This window comes from Haemaphysalis longicornis, unplaced genomic scaffold (genome assembly GCF_048455015.1).
Source record: "Haemaphysalis longicornis isolate Haplotype H1 unplaced genomic scaffold, Haemaphysalis longicornis Haplotype H1 scaffold_1, whole genome shotgun sequence".
NCBI classification, from domain to species: Eukaryota; Metazoa; Arthropoda; class Arachnida; order Ixodida; family Ixodidae; genus Haemaphysalis; species Haemaphysalis longicornis.
In genome coordinates, this window is record NW_027526203.1 from 69,735,554 (window position 1) to 69,747,987 (window position 12,434).

Here is a 12,434-nt window from a genome sequence, read left to right on the forward strand (position 1 = left end):
CTGGCATTTAAAACACCGGCGCGGGTTGGGGATGTATGGCCTGACGGGGCAATGAATGAAACCTGGATTTACTGATTCAGGAACTCTGGAATGGTCGAAAGTCAATATTACATTTTTTGTTAGGATTTCCTTGTTATCTCGACGAATCATGATACGCCTCACTGCTGTCACACCTTGGTCCTTAAGGCCTTCCAACAGATCGGTTTTGGTTTCATTCATCAGATCTGACTCAGAGATCACACCCTGGGAGCTATTAAGGCTGCGGTGGGGAGTGACCCTGATGTCCAGATCTGCGATGCGAGTTTGAGTCAAGAGATTTGTAGCTTGTTGCTTGTCATTCACTTCTACAAGAACTTCTCCTGTTCTAAGTTTTTTGGCTTTGTAGGATTGACCAACAATGCCCTCATGAAATTTGGAGATCAGGAAGACAGACTTTGTGGCAAGGGGGTTCGACGCATCAACAGATTCAATTACCAAAAACCTAACATAGCTGTCCGGCTTTGGGAAACTCGTCGTTGGCAATGGAGGAAAGGATACTTCGGTGCGGCCCCTTTTAGGGGGCCGATCTTTGGATTTAGAAAATTTGGAAACCATATATCATAGTATAAAAGTAGGGAGACGGGGGTACTTTTTTCGTCAGCCTTACCCTGATAGCTAAAGAGGTCCCGGAGCTCCCTGCCTGGTAAACAGACAGGGAGCCCATCCGCCGGAGCTTTACCTGGGCTCCGAGGGCCACCGTTTGAGGTTTCTGCCCTTCACCTTAAAACACATCGCCCCGTTTGGATCCAGCCTATGTTTGGGGGCTCGGGGTCCGCGGTGTCGCCAACACCGTCACCAAGATTGCTCAAGGTGCCCCGTGCGGGGGAAATCGAAGATCCGGACTCTACCAAACACATTTATTGAATAACTAAAACGTACAAAAACACACTGGCTAGATCTGATACCGCTAACATAAAAAATAGAAATGTCGGTCACGCTTACCCGGGCTGGGGATACCCCAACAAAGGGACCCTGGTCGACGGAGCGGGGGTGGCCTACAATTCTGCATCCTTCGGTGGTCCAAACTAGAGTTCCTGTATATAGCTACCGCAGGGAGCTAAGAGTTGCGCGACCGCGCGCCATCTTGTTGTCCGGATTGCTTCGGGAAAGCCGCCCGTCGCGAGTGTAGGAGCCTCGCCTCCCCGCTTCCGACGGCGGCCGACGCGCGGTAGGGGCGCTTCGGTCGGCGGCGCCTTACGGCGGCTACGCTGGGGCCTTATTCTAGACTGCACAAATTGCCGGCAATTCTGGCAATTTGCCGGAAGTCTTTTCTGATTGGCTTTCAATTTCGATCACGTGCTTTCGGTTGACAAAGCGGTTGTGTGTGCTGTCGTCATTGTCGTTTACGGTCACCAGTTCGAAAGTTTGCCTTATTTCTCGTTACTAAAGGCGCATAATTCTTGGCCAGCAATGAAAACCCAGACTAGATGCACCGGACATGACAACGTAAGCCTGTCTTTGACATTCAACAACAATACTGCTTGTAATACACACCCCCTCTGTGATTGGCTGAGAAGGCGTGACGTATTTTAAACAGTTGGCGGGAACGATTACGCCATGCATTGGCAACTTCAGCCTGCGTAAAAGTGACGTAATGCTACGTAACAGCTTGAAAATGGCGGCTGTTTTTGTCGCAAAATACAAGCAAAATAGAACATAAGGGAAGGTACGGCTGGAAACGCTGATTGGTTAACAGAAATCAACGCTCAAGAAGGCGATCCGTCTCCCTAGGCGACCCTAGGGAACCAAAATCATCATCATCATAATCACCGAGAGAAGACGCAGGGAAACATCCCCCTCGCGAGGGGCACGATCAAATGCAGAGCATTTCCGGGAGGCGTGTTTCCAAACGCTTCGCTGCACAGAGCACGCACGTGACATGTGTGATGTCACTGCGCGCGCTATTCTTTTAGGCTCCTGCTAAAACAAACCCACCGTTCTGGCCATGTAGCCTTGACGTAGAGCACTGAGTGCTGGGGCTGACGGCTTGGGTTCGAGCCCCAGCAGGTCTATCTCGTGGGTTGCTTTTTTTTTTAATTGCGTATATTTTCCTAAATATACTTTTTTTAACGCAAATCTACGCTTCGTTTTTGTTCATAATGGTGATTCGGTATGTTTTAGGTCGCTTTAGGCTTGGGCGCAGCCAATGACCACGTTGAATTACCGTTTTCAATCGCGAGAACAGACATGTCACGTGGGTGCTCTGTGCAGCGACGCGTTTGGAAATACGCTGGAGGCGTGAAATAAATTGTACGGACGCTCAGACGCGAAAGGGAGAAAAGGAGGAGTGCGAGTGGGAAAGGCGAAGGGCGCTTGGCTTTTCCACCGTTGTGCACACTCCCCGCGCTCTGGGACCGCCCTGCCAGCGTTGAATATCGCCGGAGAAGTGTGCGCTCTGCGCTAGCCTCTGCTCGGGCACTTTCGTGAAGCGACAAGTGTATCAATCGGCGTGTTTTATTTCGCTCTCTGCGACGGCCGCGCTTTGGATTTAACGCTTAATCCTTCGTATTCTAGGGAAGTTACGAGTGCTTCAACCGTGCCTGTGTTGGATATTTCGCGTTCTCTTACGTGAAGCGGCAACTGTTTGGATGCGCAGTGCGCGCTCTACTGTATCCTCTCCTCATGCTCTTACGTGAAGTGCTTCAACCGTGCCTCTGTGCGTTATTTCGCGTTCTCGGGTGTTGGCCGGCGCTGTAGATTTCGAAGTGCCTCAACCGTTCGCCAGTCGCCGCGTAGTTGGAGCGGCTGTTTCTCAAACGTAGATCTACCGTTCACCCTACATGTGATCGGCTCAACCTTTGGCCCGGAAATTTCATTTTGTGCCCCGATGTTTTTCTGTGATAGCGCAAACGACCATGTTGCTTTCGTTTTTTTTTTCTTCATTAGCGTTCCGTGCTGACGAAACGGCAGTTGTAACTCGCTAAAGTTTCGGCAGGCGCAATGATAACTGGCCTGAGTCCTTCAATGATTTACTACTGCTCGGACGATTTCCTCAGTCAAACAGGATGACCCTTTGGTGTGCGCTTCCGTTGCTAAATGTGTTGTTCCACGGTTCAAATCTCTTGTGACCCCCCACCCCCCTTTTTCTTTGTCGCTGGCGACCGCTTAGGAAAGTTTCTGGTGTGCAAATTCAGTGTACAGCTGACCAATTGCAAAGCGTGGGTGTTATTAAGCTTGTCACAGAGCCTTCGAAGTGATGACTATTGCATTCCTAATGACCAGTTTCCCAAAAGACGCTTCCAGAAGGAGCATCTTTAAGCAGTTCTGCTCTCACTGTGTGAATTGCAAAACAGGTGAAAAGAATGTGCTATGGTGGCTGTATTTGGCTTAAGAGTTAAGTGTACATTGCATGTGTTGCTGCGGACCAGCTTATTTATTTATTTATTTATTTATGACATACTGCAGGCCCCACACAGGACCCAAGCAGGAATCACTCAAATATAAACAAACCGACAACACAGGGTAAAATACAGTAACTTGTAAAAACATACTGTCTCAATTTTCTATATGTTCAGTCCCATCAATGCTGCAGACAACAGATACAGGCAGATTATTCCAGTCGGATATGGTGTGTGGGAAGAAGGAAAATTTGAAGACGTTTGTCTGGCGCTGCAGCATTGAGGCATATATTGACACGACTAAGACAGCAAAGATATTTAGATATGTCGATGATTACATGATTCTTACTAGGTCGGTGAAGCCAGAAGAAGTAAACCTTTTAGTCAAGACAGTTAAGAAAACATTTCTGGAGTGTTCTGACGGCTTGGAATTCACTCATGAATTACCAAATGATGGGTCCTTGCAGTTCCTCGATGTGTGTTTTAATTTCTGTGGAACACGCGTGTGTTGGGCGTATCAGCCACGGTCAAAAAAGGCAATTTTGGATTATCGTTCAGCGCATTCGAAGATAGTGAAAAGGGGTATTGGCGTTAGCTGTCTTCGCGGTGCCCTCGAGAAGTCTTGTCAGCACCAAGTCGCCGATAGTGTTCTGCACCAAGTAGCACGTTTGAAAGATGCCGGCTTCCCTCGGGAAGTAATAGCAGCAGTGGTTGAAAGCCTATTGCGTGACGTCAAGTCAGGGGCACGGCGTCAAGGGCGAGATGAACCTCGCAAAGAAAGGAGGCCTGTGGTCGTCCCCTTACGTGCACAATTTCTCCAACCGCCTTAAAAAGGTGGCGGGGAAATGTGGTGCCGACGTTGTGTTCTCCGCCCCAGAAAAACTAGCCCGAATGTGCTCTGCTGTGAATAGCGAGAAGGGTAACCGAAGAAGAGGCATGCCACGCTGTTTGTTGGTTGCAAACAAGGTGTTGTATACGAAGTGCCTCTATCTGGTGGAAAATGCTATATTGGGCAGACTGGTAGGTGCATAAATGACAGGCTCTGGGAGCACCGTACAGCTGTTCAAGCGCTCGATGCGGGGGGCCATTTAGCTGACCATTGCCGCCGCTGCCGGTGCGTTCCACACTGTGTTCCAATTTACGAGAGGACAGTAACATTGTGCTGTTTTAAGGACCAAGCCAGCCGTGAATTGTTTGAAGCGTGGTGCATCATGAAAGCCGGTGAAAAGTGTGTAAGCACGGCATCTATTAGTTCATCAAAAAAAGAAATAGATTATCTGGATGCGAACTTGCCACGTGCGTAACAAAATGCACCACTTGACCTTGTCTTTTTTCTTTGTGCTTTGAGCATGTTCACGCATGCGCCCTTCCTGTATATCCTTTGATGTGTGTAGTAAAAATTTCACTTGATGTCTAGCGCTAGTCCTGTGTGGTCTCTACTTTTGTCCCGTCTTTACCGCGCTACTTGACCATGTTTCCCCAGAAACGCCTGCAGGCGCTACTCACCTAGGAAAAGCTGCTGAATATGCATGCGCCATTGATCAAAGCCTTTCAAAGCCGTCCTGCTTCGTGTTGATTGTGCTAATGTTCCTGTTTCCACTGGCTGCTTTATCTGTATGTCAATAGCTAGGTACAGTACTACAGTCTCTAGTGCACCCACATGCATGTATTTTTGTGGCTGTGTTTCTAGGCGAGGCAAAACATTCCCACGAAATCGACACTGCAAGAAAGCCTGGGATGAGGCATCATATTTTATGTTTACTGGCTGATGTTTGTGTCTTTTAAAATGCCCATAACCAGGAAAAGTTCTTGCACACACTCATTTTAAACTTGCATAACCCTGCATCAGTGTTTGCTCAGAAGAACACTTCGACTAGTTCCACCAGTCTTGTCTTGCCATTCGCAATCAGTGATGCCACAAGTTGTCTGCAGAACAATGTACAGGGCAGCCGTGCCTGTTTTCACGACGCTTTGCGAATTTTCATGCACTAATAAAGTACTGCTGCTGCAAGTCGCATATTATTTGTATTCACAACACTGCAATTACCAATGCTGGCCAACTTGCTTTTGCACTTTAGTGTCTCTTTAGGCGTCTATAGTGTACCGTAAAACCATTAGGTCCCTCCTGGGAAGATGTACTGAACTATATATGCTCCTGTGCTATGTCGCTTGTGCATCCCAGTAGATTTTCTTCCTCATTCTATTTTTAAGCATAGCAGCAATTTTTGAGGTGCAAAAAGTGTCGAAACATGAAAAAGTTCAGTGTAGTTTTTTGTGCTTAAAATGAGAGCTACTGTATTTACTCTCATAATGAACCCTCCCTCCACTTTTCTTGTTGAGAATTTACTTTTTTGTCACTGAATAAAAAATGCAGCGGGAATATGTCTTATTTTAAGCATGGTTGCTGATGCTGTAGGCGATCACAGTAACGTGATATCGTGCTACAGTACGCGCAGAAATGCTAAAAATGCATCCCAAGAAAAAGAAATCTCATCCGTAGCCGGAGACGTGAGCGCGAATGCCGCGGCTTACAATTTAAAAATTGCGCGTTTGCGGTGCGCCACCTGTTGAATGCAAAACAAACCTTGCGCCATAAAAACGTTGCGGTGTGCGAAGTTCGAACAAAGCACCAAACGTACTCCGCACTCCTTCCCTGCTATTTGATGTTTAGGCTGGTTCTGCCGGCGTGCGAACAAAGCAGTAAACGTACTCCGCACTCCTCTGCTCTTGTTTAGGGCACGTTCACGGCACCAGCAGCGTCAGTGGCGTAGAGTTTGCTGCAATTTTACGGTTTTTTTCTAGTTCGACGACGAAGTAGCAGTTAATTTCTTCAGCCGTTGTGACATGCGCGGGCGCGACCAACCTTTCGAGTTAGACTGCAACGCCAGCGTCGATAACGTGGACGTGCTTCGTGCGGGGATGCGTACGCATGGCTGACTACTACGGCGAGGCAACCGTGCGTTGTGGATCGTCGACTGGGAGCCCCCAACCCAACGAGGTACCATAGATGCTCTTCGGCAGTGTCTTTATTTTTTGTGGCAAGGTCCTCGGAGGCGTTGCCAAATCACCCCCCTACCCGACCTGGTAAAATCAAGACAGACTGATCAGTTGCAGTTGCGAAGCTACACCAGCGAGTTTTTTTGTTTTTTTTTTTTTTTTTGCTACGCATTTATTACAGTAGCGGTTGCTTTAAAATCTGGTTACTACTGATCACACTTGCTTCCGTCACGCTGAACAACGCCACGGGTCAATCATCGATGCCGCCGTCTTTCACGCTCAATTTCAAAGGGAAGAACAGCTGAACTTCGTCGTTGTATGTTCTCTTGGCCGAGGTGAAAAAACATATAGCTTAAATTACATTACATTGAGTTGGGCTGAGATTTTTTGACCACGATTTGAAGCACCCGTGCAAAAACAATCCGCATTTCACTTCATGTTCAAATTAATTTATTTTTCCTTACGTAAGATTAAACAATATCAGAATAATGTGTGATGTAATTCTAATTCACAAACAAATAACGCTTCATAGTATGGTCCGAGCAAAAAGAGTCAAGCATGTGTGTCATGCTTTTAACATTTTCACAGATGAATGATTTTTAGCCAATTATCTCCTGCCCCCTTCGGTCTATAAAGGGGCACCCCTTGCTGAGGAGGAAAAAAAGACCAACTGAAAATGCTTTAAAAGAGGCTTTAAACGTGTCGTGTTATTACGTGTTCAGTGGATTTAAACGTAACCGAAATGTGGGAAGTATATAACTGTCCTATTTTAGAGAGAATTGTGTTATATGCAAGAGCATAACATGCAACTGTTCCGCTTCGATTTCGTGAGCGATTGAGCAAGTTTTTTTTTTTGCTTGGTACCAACACAAATTTTTCTAAAACGCCATTTTTCATACATGGGAAAATTAAGTGAAAGGCGAGTGCTAAACCTGTACAATTTCTTATTCCGCAAAGTAGATCAGAACATGACTTGGAGGCACATCTTTAATACAGTATGCGCATCACCTTGGAACTTCAGCATTTCTTAGTTGTCTGGTTGTGAAACTTGTCAGATGAAGTGGGTAATTGAAGTAAAAAAAACATTTGCAGGTTACAGATTGCATATCTGATTCTCAATAATATTCTCACAACTAAAATAATTCATAATATTACCGTTTAACACGTTTGTGTTTTATAAAATTGTAATTTAAGTAAAAAAATATATTGCAGGTTAGTCATTGTATAACAAGCTTTAAATAATATTTTGAGAATTGAGATACTTTGTGATATTCTCTTTTTACAGGTTTGTGTTCCACAAGGAGTGAAGGTGTCAGCACACAAGCTTGAACTAAACTGCCGGAAAGCATTCTACTACTGCTAAGCATTTGTAGATGTCAAAATTAGGAAGTCACAAAGCAACTCAGCAGAACGACCCATTCCTCAACTGGCCAGTCTCGCCGACTGCTGTCATCAAGCTGCATGAGGTTCTCAACCACGGGCTCGACTGCGCCGATGGGCTTCGCCTTCTAAAACCCACATCGGACAAAAGTGCCGCATTCTTCCTCTTCAAGATGATATGACCCCAGCAGCCGCACTAGCTCCTCATAAAACGAAGCTGGCAAGGCAGGAGGACGGTGAGGGCCTGCTCGCTAGCAGCGCTGTAAATCCCCCAGTCAGCACCGTCTACCACTGGTTCTGCGGGTGGCGGAGAGGGCAGTATGGCGACGAAGGAGTGAGCCCCCTCACTAAGCTGGACAGAAGAGCACCAAATCACGTTGAACATTGTAAGTAGCTATGTACCCCAGCACACTCCATATATTGCTACTTTTATGTGACCTGTGCCAACGTTTATGCAAACATGGTATCTCTCTCAGTTTAATTTTCAGCTTCAAGCAAGCTATCATGCAGTGTAGACGGAAAGGTATCGGAAAAAATCTGTTCTGCAGTGTTGAATTCTCTAATTCGGGAGAAAGGCAGCGATGAGCACATGCACAGCCACGGCGCACTTAACTAGACTTGTCTGATGCACCTGTCCTAATGAAGATGGCACAGCCTGACTGTGAAAGCCTGTGCTTGTAAAACTACTTTTAAATTGTGGCCATTAGGCCCAGACGTTCATATGTCTGAGTACATACCTTCGCTCTACTATTTTTGTTCCACTTAGAAGGAATAAATGGGCGTGTGGTATTCGCCACAACAGTGCAGCTCATAATACATCTTTATACGTGGCACAGCTAACAGCAGCCTGGCGTGGGAGCAATGCGCAATTTGAATCAAATTCAATGTGAAGTGAATTTTCACTATTCACATTTGAAAATAATTCATTTGCAGTAATCTTTTGCCATTTACATTCGAATATATGTAATTCGCGGTTGGTTTCTACTATTCGTATTTGAGAATATTCGATCTGATTCACAGTCAGTTTTCACTATTCCTAACTGTTCACAGCATGTCTGGAGGGGGCATTCAGGAAGCTTGACTGGGAAAGCAAACACAGGACAACTCCCAAGAAGCCAGCACCAGCACACCCACAGGGCAAGGCCAACCGGTGGCAGCAGAGCCTGAACAGCAGCAGCTGCCTATGGATACCGAGCCACAGCTGGAGGCCCAGGGCTCAACTGGAAGCAGTCACCAACGTGAGGTGTTGAGGTGTGGCTTGTGCTCGTGCATTTATTTTAGCAAAGCCGAATAATTGTGACCCTTACTCCAGTTACTGGACACCTAGGTAGCAACTAGACACCTGAACAAGATCTGTTTCTCAGCAACACACTCCACTTTTGGAAAGAGCTACCTATTTTATAACCACGTCCATGCATTTTTTCAGGGGTCTCTTGTAGTAAAATTTATTTTTACGAAGGTACAATTGCAGGAGCTAAGTAGAAGAAGGCTACAGGATGCCAAAAAAGACACTCCAAAAATTAAGGCAATCCAACATGACTGCGTAGCATCATAGCAGAAGCAAGACGAACAAGTTTTTCCAATGCATGTAAAGGGGAGCAAGAATGAAGTAGCATTTATATGTCACAGCTAGTGTGAAATTTTGTATGCTGGCTGTCGTATGTCTTCCGAGGCCCTTCTGACAAGGGAGGGTGCTAAGAGGAGGAGGAATAAACTTTCATTAAACAGCACTGTGTTGGTGTTAGGGGCCCCCACCAGGTGGGACAGTCTTCAGCCCAGCTTAAAAGAAGAAGTGTTAAACAGACTCTGCCAGGATCCAATCTCATACCATTAGATACATAGTCAGTTGCACAGTGAAAGTTTTTGAGATGTAAAATTTTACATTCTGGTCTTAATGTTTTTTCTGTGTGTTTCGCTGAATAGTCCTTGTATGCCACTAAGGCCCTGTGAATAAAAAGGTGCCTTGCGAAAGCGCTAGGTCAGGGGCTCTCAAGTAAGGCTTTGAGGAACCCTGGGATTTTTAAGAGGCGTTGCTTGGGTTCTGTGAGACTAAAGTGGCTATGGTGTTGTGCTGCTGAGCCCAAGGACATGGGTTCGATACCGGCTGCGGTAGTAATTTTCCTGATAGAAGTGAAAAGCGAAAGCGTCTGTGTGTCGAGATTTCGGCGCACGTTAACTCTTCCTAGCTGTTCCTAGGTGACCAAAATTAAACCCCAGCTCTCTCCACTACAGCGCGCCTCATAAGCAAGATGTAGTTTCGGTACTTTAAACCTCGCAGTCAATCAATCAATCAGTCATTATTATGTAACTGAACATGGCACTAAACAAAGCTTTTTCTTGTGTTTTATTTTAGTTTAATGAATGCATTAATGTTTGTGAAACTAATCTGTAAATACCTGCGTAGTATTCTCTGGTCCAAACTGGTTATCTAAGCTTGGCAGGGGAAGGTGAGTTCTGTTAACATTTTCCTGCCCTAATGGGTTTCCCGGTAGGCCCATAGTTGAATACCTGTGGAACACCCTTATTACTTCAGCAGTGCAAAGAAGACAATAGTAAAGATAGGAGATGCAACAAATTTTGAGTAAATCTGTGGTATATCCTGAACAAATTTTTCGTAGGACACTGCGGAGCTGCAGAAGATCTACGAGGAGTGGTGGCGCCAGCCTTCCCTAGCTGCTGGCAACCCATATTATGCCACTGCCCTTCAGCAGTTGCTGCGGCAGATGCACAAGATCAGAAAGGAGCCCCAGGAAGGAGCCTGCCCATGAAGGCAGGCTTCACCAGCGCCCGGAGGTGCGGCTGTACCGTCAAGGTCCAGCCCACAAGCATTGCCAGGCGTCGCCCTGGGGTCAACCGGTGACCAGGTAGAGTGCCTGCTGGCCAAGAGCTCGGCTAGCAAGAAGGTCAAGCGGTCCTCACGCCCTGAACCTCAGCGTCAGAAATGGGGTGCCGCACGCCAAAGCTCTCGGACTACAGAAGGGACAGAAGGCACCTAATAGGGTGACCCTTGTGTGGGCCTCTTCATTTAGGGTTATGTTTTCTCCGGAGGTGTGTGAATGGCACTACAAGTCGTAAATGAATAGTGAAAACTCACGGGAAATCAAATCCAATATTTTTAAATGCACATGTCTCGGCATTAAAGGCCAACTGCACTCAAATTTTTCTTTGTCCAAATAAGCAGTCTAAGCTCTTAAAATCACCTTGGCGAAATCCTGAGCTTCGCAAGCACACTGCACACTAGGTACAATCGTTCAAAGTAGCTCCATGCAGACGACGTTTGCACCTGGCGCAGAGTTGCCGAAACAAGTTCCGAGCAGCCTGTGACGGAGGTTGGGGAACCTGTCCCGTGAAGCTCGCATTTCTCCGGCGACTTGCAGGGCACTCTGCCAGGTGCAGGGATGTGCTCGGCCGGGGTTTCTCTGCTACACCAGCGCGCTGTTCCGCCGTCGCCATCACATGTTTAAACTAACCGCATAGGCAGGCGTATCCGCCTTTTTTTTTTTTTCAATGTAAAAAAAAAGAAAGAAAGATGAGAAGCCTACAAACTATTCACGCGCTTGCGAATGTCTTGGTGTTAGCAAACCTCTTTTTACTTAAAAATAAAATTTTTACTCAAAGATAAAAATAGCGCGAAATGAGCACATGCCTTACATTTGTCATTCCTATTGCATTTACCACAGAAAAAAAAGATATTTTATAACTTTTTGGCCGCTTGCATCCCGCGTCCAATATGGGCCATATTTGGGCTGGCCCAACGCCACCTCCATCCTTTAGACCTTTTCAAAAGTTTGACGACCTAAATAGAGTTGTTGTACACGCGGCTATAAACGCTTGTGTGACTTTTGCCTCACTCGCTAAGTGAGCCAAAATTAGCCTTTCTCTAAGTAACAAATACATAGCCCAAATATCGGCCGTCGTCTTCGTCAAGTGCGAAAACTAACGAAACTTCTCCTCTCCTAAATAATAGACTAGATTTTTAAAAGTCCAATTCCCAAGTGAAGTATTTACTTTGAGCGTTAAATTTATTTTATTTGAAAGTAAAGTGTTTTCAGCAGCACCTGTCTCTGGTTAAAGTAGAAAACAGTGGCAGATAGGAAATGTTTTCGTGCTTTAGTGCATCATTTAGCTGTGGAAGCTGGCTTATCGTTTTAGATCCGTTTTATAATTCGTTTCCCGATGGGCAGCAAGGCAAAAAATACTGGGTTGATATTCACGAAGCTGTTTGCACATAATGTATGGTAAAAACAGTGATCGATCGCAGCCCGCGTGCGGTTTGTTCCCTTCAAAGAGAGACGTGATAGCTGAAGCGTCGGCTATAACAAAAGCTCCTTTTCGAAATCGTACGGGCAAGTAGCGTTGTAAATCAGGGTCCGCTTTTTTAGTAAAATATGCTGTTGGGCTAGTTGGTTCATTGCTTAAGGAAAATCGAGCGCTACAAACGAGGACAGAAAAAACGAAGAACGACGAGACAGATGCGCTACTAACAACTGATTTATTCCACGGAAATACAGCGATATAAGTAGCTTGTCTACAAACGCACAAACATACACAAAGGATAATAGATCTGAAAAAGATACTATAAAAACAAAATAGCCACAGCTGAAGACAACAACCACACCTTTTTATCGCATGTTGTTTAGGATCCGGTACTTCTTCGAAAACAGGAATAGCGATGCTTCA

At 45.9% G+C, this 12,434-nt stretch overlaps 1 long non-coding RNA gene across 1 annotated transcript; it reads left to right on the forward strand.

Annotated features, from left to right (window-relative positions):
* Positions 1-7,941: 7,941 nt before the first annotated feature.
* On the forward strand, positions 7,942-10,480 carry LOC144164448 (uncharacterized). Its single transcript, XR_013321204.1, has 3 exons — positions 7,942-8,140; positions 8,805-9,005; positions 10,373-10,480. It is a non-coding gene; the product is annotated as an uncharacterized LOC144164448 (long non-coding RNA).
* Positions 10,481-12,434: the final 1,954 nt, after the last annotated feature.